The sequence below is a fragment of the Heptranchias perlo genome, unplaced genomic scaffold (assembly GCF_035084215.1).
Source record: "Heptranchias perlo isolate sHepPer1 unplaced genomic scaffold, sHepPer1.hap1 HAP1_SCAFFOLD_1491, whole genome shotgun sequence".
NCBI lineage: Eukaryota > Metazoa > Chordata > Chondrichthyes > Hexanchiformes > Hexanchidae > Heptranchias > Heptranchias perlo.
Genome location: NW_027138745.1, coordinates 2,501 through 10,000, shown reverse-complemented (window position 1 = coordinate 10,000; position 7,500 = coordinate 2,501). Strand labels below are relative to the sequence as shown.

General features: G+C 55.8%; 1 long non-coding RNA gene across 1 annotated transcript in view; it reads left to right on the top strand.

Moving 5' to 3' along the window:
- The window catches only part of LOC137309143 (uncharacterized), a 19,870-nt gene that overhangs the window by 11,171 nt on the left and 1,199 nt on the right, over nt 1-7,500 (top strand). Inside the window, exon 3 of the long non-coding RNA XR_010959761.1 lies at nt 97-192. This is a non-coding gene — a long non-coding RNA (uncharacterized lncRNA). The remainder of the gene's footprint in view (nt 1-96; nt 193-7,500) is intronic.

The following is a 7,500-nucleotide window of genomic DNA, read 5'->3' as shown; positions in this document are numbered from 1 at the left end:
AGGATGAGACCCACTGAGCCCGGGGGTGACACCCACGCCCGGTATTGGGTGAGATCGGATTGGGTTAATTCTCTCTCTCTCTCTCGTTCTCCCCAGGACCGTGATTCCGATGGACGACCCTTGCTCGCCAAAAACCGCTCGGCCTTCGAGCAGCAACACCACCACCTCCTGCACTGCCTGGAGAAGACCACGGTAAGGAGTGGTCCCACCCCTCCCCAAACCCCCTCCCCAACTCTCCGCTCGGGTCTGCCTCTCCCCGATTCCAGAGCCCCTGTGAACCCACATATTGGTTGGGAGAAGGGCGGGGAGGGTCTCTCCCTCTCGGGCGATGGACGGTGAGTAATGTTGGGGTCTCTCTCTGGCGATGGACGGTGAGTAATGTTGGGGTCTCTCCCTCTCGGGCGATGGACGGTGAGTAATGTTGGGGTCTTTCTCTATGGCGATGGAAGGTGAGTAATGTTGGGGTCTCTCTCTCTGGCGATGGACGGTGAGTAATGTTGGGGTCTCTCTCTCTGGCGATGGACGGGGAGTAATGTTGGGGTCTCTCCCTCTCTATCGATGGACGGTGAGTAATGTTGGGGTCTCTCCCTCTCGGGCGATGGACGGTGAGTAATGTTGGGGTCTCTCTCTATGGCGATGGAAGGTGAGTAATGTTGGGGTCTCTCTCTATGGCGATGGACGGTGAGTAATGTTGGGGTCTCTGGGGCGATGGATGGTGAGTAATGTTGGGGTCTCCCTCTGGCGATGGACGGGGAGTAATGTTGGGGTCTCTCCCTCTCGGGCGATGGACGGGGAGTAATGTTGGGGTCTCTCCCTCTCGGGCGATGGACGGGGAGAAATGTTGGGGTCTCTCTCTCTGGCGATGGACGGTGAGTAATGTTGGGGTCTCTCTCTATGGCGATGGAAGGTGAGTAATGTTGGGGTCTCTCTCTATCGATGGACGGTGAGTAATGTTGGGGTCTCTCTCTGGCGATGGACGGTGAGTAATGTTGGGGTCTCTCTCTGGCGATGGACGGTGAGTAATGTTGGGGTCTCTCTCTGGCGATGGACGGGGAGTAATGTTGGGGTCTCTCTCTGGCGATGGACGGTGAGTAATGTTGGGGTCTCTCTCTGGCGATGGACGGTGAGTAATGTTGGGGTCTCTCTCTGGCGATGGACGGTGAGTAATGTTGGGGTCTCTGGGGCGATGGATGGTGAGTAATGTTGGGGTCTCTCTCTGGCGATGGACGGGGAGTAATGTTGGGGTCTCTCCCTCTCGGGCGATGGACGGGGAGTAATGTTGGGATCTCTCCCTCTCGGGCGATGGACGGGGAGTAATGTTGGGGTCTCTCTCTGGCGATGGACGGGGAGTAATGTTGGGGTCTCTCTGGCGATGGACGGGGAGTAATGTTGGGGTCTCTCCCTCTCGGGCGATGGACGGTGAGTAATGTTGGGGTCTCTCTCTATCGATGGACGGTGAGTAATGTTGGGGTCTCTCTCTATCGATGGACGGTGAGTAATGTTGGGGTCTCTCTGGCGATGGATGGTGAGTAATGTTGGGGTCTCTCTGGCGATGGACGGGGAGTAATGTTGGGGTCTCTCCCTCTCGGGCGATGGACGGTGAGTAATGTTGGGGTCTCTCTCTATCGATGGACGGTGAGTAATGTTGGGGTCTCTCTCTATCGATGGACGGTGAGTAATGTTGGGGTCTCTCTCTGGCGATGGATGGTGAGTAATGTTGGGGTCTCTCTCTATCGATGGACGGTGAGTAACGTTGGGGTCTCTCTCTATCGATGGACGGTGAGTAATGTTGGGGTCTCTCTCTATCGATGGACGCTGAGTAATGTTGGGGTCTCTCTCTGGCGATGGACGGTGAGTAATGTTGGGGTCTCTCTCTGGCGATGGACGGTGAGTAATGTTGGGGTCTCTCTCTGGCGATGGAAGGTGAGTAATGTTGGGGTCTCTCTGGCGATGGACGGGGAGTAATGTTGGGGTCTCTCGGGCGATGGACAGTGAGTAATGTTGGGGTCTCTCTCTGGCGATGGACGGGGAGTAATGTTGGGGTCTCTCTGGCGTTGGACGGGGAGTAATGTTGGGGTCTCTCTCTGGCGATGGAAGGTGAGTAATGTTGGGGTCTCTCTGGCGATGGACGGGGAGTAATGTTGGGGTCTCTCTCTGGCGATGGAAGGTGAGTAATGTTGGGGTCTCTCTGGCGATGGAAGGTGAGTAATGTTGGGGTCTCTCTGGCGATGGACGGGGAGTAATGTTGGGGTCTCTCTCTGGCGATGGAAGGTGAGTAATGTCGGGGTCTCTCTGGCGATGGAAGGTGAGTAATGTTGGGGTCTCTCGGGCGATGGATGGTGAGTAATGTTGGGGTCTCTCTGGCGATGGACGGGGAGTAATGTTGGGGTCTCTCTCTGGCGATGGAAGGTGAGTAATGTTGGGGTCTCTCTGGCGATGGACGGGGAGTAATGTTGGGGTCTCTCTGGCGATGGACGGGGAGTAATGTTGGGGTCTCTCTCTGGCGATGGAAGGTGAGTAATGTTGGGGTCTCTCTGGCGATGGAAGGTGAGTAATGTTGGGGTCTCTCTGGCGATGGACGGGGAGTAATGTTGGGGTCTCTCTCTGGCGATGGAAGGTGAGTAATGTCGGGGTCTCTCTGGCGATGGAAGGTGAGTAATGTTGGGGTCTCTCGGGCGATGGATGGTGAGTAATGTTGGGGTCTCTCTGGCGATGGACGGGGAGTAATGTTGGGGTCTCTCTCTGGCGATGGAAGGTGAGTAATGTTGGGGTCTCTCTGGCGATGGACGGGGAGTAATGTTGGGGTCTCTCTCTGGCGATGGAAGGTGAGTAATGTTGGGGTCTCTCTGGCGATGGATGGGGAGTAATGTTGGGGTCTCTCTGGCGATGGACGGGAGTAATGTTGGGGTCTCTCTCTGGCGATGGAAGGTGAGTAATGTTGGGGTCTCTCTGGCGATGGAAGGTGAGTAATGTTGGGGTCTCTCTGGCGATGGACGGGGAGTAATGTTGGGGTCTCTCTCTCTGGCGATGGACGGGGAGTAATGTTGGGGTCTCTCCCTCTCTATCGATGGACGGTGAGTAATGTTGGGGTCTCTCCCTCTCGGGCGATGGACGGTGAGTAATGTTGGGGTCTCTCTCTATGGCGATGGAAGGTGAGTAATGTTGGGGTCTCTCTCTATGGCGATGGACGGTGAGTAATGTTGGGGTCTCTGGGGCGATGGATGGTGAGTAATGTTGGGGTCTCTCTCTGGCGATGGACGGGGAGTAATGTTGGGGTCTCTCCCTCTCGGGCGATGGACGGGGAGTAATGTTGGGGTCTCTCCCTCTCGGGCGATGGACGGGGAGTAATGTTGGGGTCTCTCTCTATGGCGATGGAAGGTGAGTAATGTTGGGGTCTCTCTCTATCGATGGACGGTGAGTAATGTTGGGGTCTCTCTCTGGCGATGGACGGTGAGTAATGTTGGGGTCTCTCTCTATGGCGATGGAAGGTGAGTAATGTTGGGGTCTCTCTCTATCGATGGACGGTGAGTAATGTTGGGGTCTCTCTCTGGCGATGGACGGTGAGTAATGTTGGGGTCTCTCTCTGGCGATGGACGGTGAGTAATGTTGGGGTCTCTCTCTGGCGATGGACGGGGAGTAATGTTGGGGTCTCTCTCTGGCGATGGACGGTGAGTAATGTTGGGGTCTCTCTCTGGCGATGGACGGTGAGTAATGTTGGGGTCTCTCTCTGGCGATGGACGGTGAGTAATGTTGGGGTCTCTGGGGCGATGGATGGTGAGTAATGTTGGGGTCTCTCTCTGGCGATGGACGGGGAGTAATGTTGGGGTCTCTCCCTCTCGGGCGATGGACGGGGAGTAATGTTGGGATCTCTCCCTCTCGGGCGATGGACGGGGAGTAATGTTGGGGTCTCTCTCTGGCGATGGACGGGGAGTAATGTTGGGGTCTCTCTGGCGATGGACGGGGAGTAATGTTGGGGTCTCTCCCTCTCGGGCGATGGACGGTGAGTAATGTTGGGGTCTCTCTCTATCGATGGACGGTGAGTAATGTTGGGGTCTCTCTCTATCGATGGACGGTGAGTAATGTTGGGGTCTCTCTCTGGCGATGGATGGTGAGTAATGTTGGGGTCTCTCTGGCGATGGATGGTGAGTAATGTTGGGGTCTCTCTGGCGATGGACGGGGAGTAATGTTGGGGTCTCTCCCTCTCGGGCGATGGACGGTGAGTAATGTTGGGGTCTCTCTCTATCGATGGACGGTGAGTAATGTTGGGGTCTCTCTCTATCGATGGACGGTGAGTAATGTTGGGGTCTCTCTCTGGCGATGGATGGTGAGTAATGTTGGGGTCTCTCTCTATCGATGGACGGTGAGTAATGTTGGGGTCTCTCTCTATCGATGGACGCTGAGTAATGTTGGGGTCTCTCTCTGGCGATGGACGGTGAGTAATGTTGGGGTCTCTCTCTGGCGATGGACGGTGAGTAATGTTGGGGTCTCTCTATCGATGGACGCTGAGTAATGTTGGGGTCTCTCTCTGGCGATGGACGGTGAGTAATGTTGGGGTCTCTCTCTGGCGATGGAAGGTGAGTAATGTTGGGGTCTCTCTCTGGCGATGGAAGGTGAGTAATGTTGGGGTCTCTCTGGCGATGGACGGGGAGTAATGTTGGGGTCTCTCGGGCGATGGACAGTGAGTAATGTTGGGGTCTCTCTCTGGCGATGGACGGGGAGTAATGTTGGGGTCTCTCTGGCGTTGGACGGGGAGTAATGTTGGGGTCTCTCTCTGGCGATGGAAGGTGAGTAATGTTGGGGTCTCTCTGGCGATGGACGGGGAGTAATGTTGGGGTCTCTCTCTGGCGATGGAAGGTGAGTAATGTTGGGGTCTCTCTGGCGATGGAAGGTGAGTAATGTTGGGGTCTCTCTGGCGATGGACGGGGAGTAATGTTGGGGTCTCTCTCTGGCGATGGAAGGTGAGTAATGTCGGGGTCTCTCTGGCGATGGAAGGTGAGTAATGTTGGGGTCTCTCGGGCGATGGATGGTGAGTAATGTTGGGGTCTCTCTGGCGATGGACGGGGAGTAATGTTGGGGTCTCTCTCTGGCGATGGAAGGTGAGTAATGTTGGGGTCTCTCTGGCGATGGACGGGGAGTAATGTTGGGGTCTCTCTGGCGATGGACGGGGAGTAATGTTGGGGTCTCTCTCTGGCGATGGAAGGTGAGTAATGTTGGGGTCTCTCTGGCGATGGACGGGGAGTAATGTTGGGGTCTCTCTCTGGCGATGGAAGGTGAGTAATGTTGGGGTCTCTCTGGCGATGGACGGGGAGTAATGTTGGGGTCTGTCTGGCGATGGACGGGGAGTAATGTTGGGGTCTCTCTCTGGCGATGGAAGGTGAGTAATGTTGGGGTCTCTCTGGCGATGGAAGGTGAGTAATGTTGGGGTCTCTCTGGCGATGGACGGGGAGTAATGTTGGGGTCTCTCTCTGGCGATGGAAGGTGAGTAATGTCGGGGTCTCTCTGGCGATGGAAGGTGAGTAATGTTGGGGTCTCTCTCTGGCGATGGATGGTGAGTAATGTTGGGGTCTCTCTGGCGATGGACGGTGAGTAATGTTGGGGTCTCTCTCTATCGATGGACGGTGAGTAATGTTGGGGTCTCTCTCTATCGATGGACGCTGAGTAATGTTGGGGTCTCTCTCTGGCGATGGACGGTGAGTAATGTTGGGGTCTCTCTCTGGCGATGGACGGTGAGTAATGTTGGGGTCTCTCTATCGATGGACGCTGAGTAATGTTGGGGTCTCTCTCTGGCGATGGACGGTGAGTAATGTTGGGGTCTCTCTCTGGCGATGGAAGGTGAGTAATGTTGGGGTCTCTCTCTGGCGATGGAAGGTGAGTAATGTTGGGGTCTCTCTGGCGATGGACGGGGAGTAATGTTGGGGTCTCTCGGGCGATGGACAGTGAGTAATGTTGGGGTCTCTCTCTGGCGATGGACGGGGAGTAATGTTGGGGTCTCTCTGGCGTTGGACGGGAGAAATATTGGGGTCTCTCTCTGGCGATGGAAGGTGAGTGATGTTGGGGTCTCTCTGGCGATGGACGGGGAGTAATGTTGGGGTCTCTCTCTGGCGATGGATGGTGAGTAATGTTGGGGTCTCTCTGGCGATGGAAGGTGAGTAATGTTGGGGTCTCTCTGGCGATGGACGGGGAGTAATGTTGGGGTCTCTCTCTGGCGATGGAAGGTGAGTAATGTCGGGGTCTCTCTGGCGATGGAAGGTGAGTAATGTTGGGGTCTCTCGGGCGATGGATGGTGAGTAATGTTGGGGTCTCTCTGGCGATGGACGGGGAGTAATGTTGGGGTCTCTCTCTGGCGATGGAAGGTGAGTAATGTTGGGGTCTCTCTGGCGATGGACGGGGAGTAATGTTGGGGTCTCTCTGGCGATGGACGGGGAGTAATGTTGGGGTCTCTCTCTGGCGATGGAAGGTGAGTAATGTTGGGGTCTCTCTGGCGATGGACGGGGAGTAATGTTGGGGTCTCTCTCTGGCGATGGAAGGTGAGTAATGTTGGGGTCTCTCTGGCGATGGACGGGGAGTAATGTTGGGGTCTCTCTGGCGATGGACGGGGAGTAATGTTGGGGTCTCTCTCAGGCGATGGAAGGTGAGTAATGTTGGGGTCTCTCTGGCGATGGAAGGTGAGTAATGTTGGGGTCTCTCTGGCGATGGACGGGGAGTAATGTTGGGGTCTCTCTCTGGCGATGGAAGGTGAGTAATGTCGGGGTCTCTCTGGCGATGGAAGGTGAGTAATGTTGGGGTCTCTCGGGCGATGGATGGTGAGTAATGTTGGGGTCTCTCTGGCGATGGACGGGGAGTAATGTTGGGGTCTCTCTCTGGCGATGGAAGGTGAGTAATGTTGGGGTCTCTCTGGCGATGGACGGGGAGTAATGTTGGGGTCTCTCTGGCGATGGACGGGGAGTAATGTTGGGGTCTCTCTCTGGCGATGGAAGGTGAGTAATGTTGGGGTCTCTCTGGCGATGGACGGGGAGTAATGTTGGGGTCTCTCTGGCGATGGACGGGGAGTAATGTTGGGGTCTCTCTCTGGCGATGGAAGGTGAGTAATGTTGGGGTCTCTCTGGCGATGGACGGGGAGTAATGTTGGGGTCTCTCTCTGGCGATGGAAGGTGAGTAATGTTGGGGTCTCTCTGGCGATGGACGGGGAGTAATGTTGGGTCTCTCTGGCGATGGACGGGGAGTAATGTTGGGGTCTCTCTCAGGCGATGGAAGGTGAGTAATGTTGGGGTCTCTCTGGCGATGGAAGGTGAGTAATGTTGGGGTCTCTCTGGCGATGGACGGGGAGTAATGTTGGGGTCTCTCTCTGGCGATGGAAGGTGAGTAATGTCGGGGTCTCTCTGGCGATGGAAGGTGAGTAATGTTGGGGTCTCTCGGGCGATGGATGGTGAGTAATGTTGGGGTCTCTCTGGCGATGGACGGGGAGTAATGTTGGGGTCTCTCTCTGGCGATGGAAGGTGA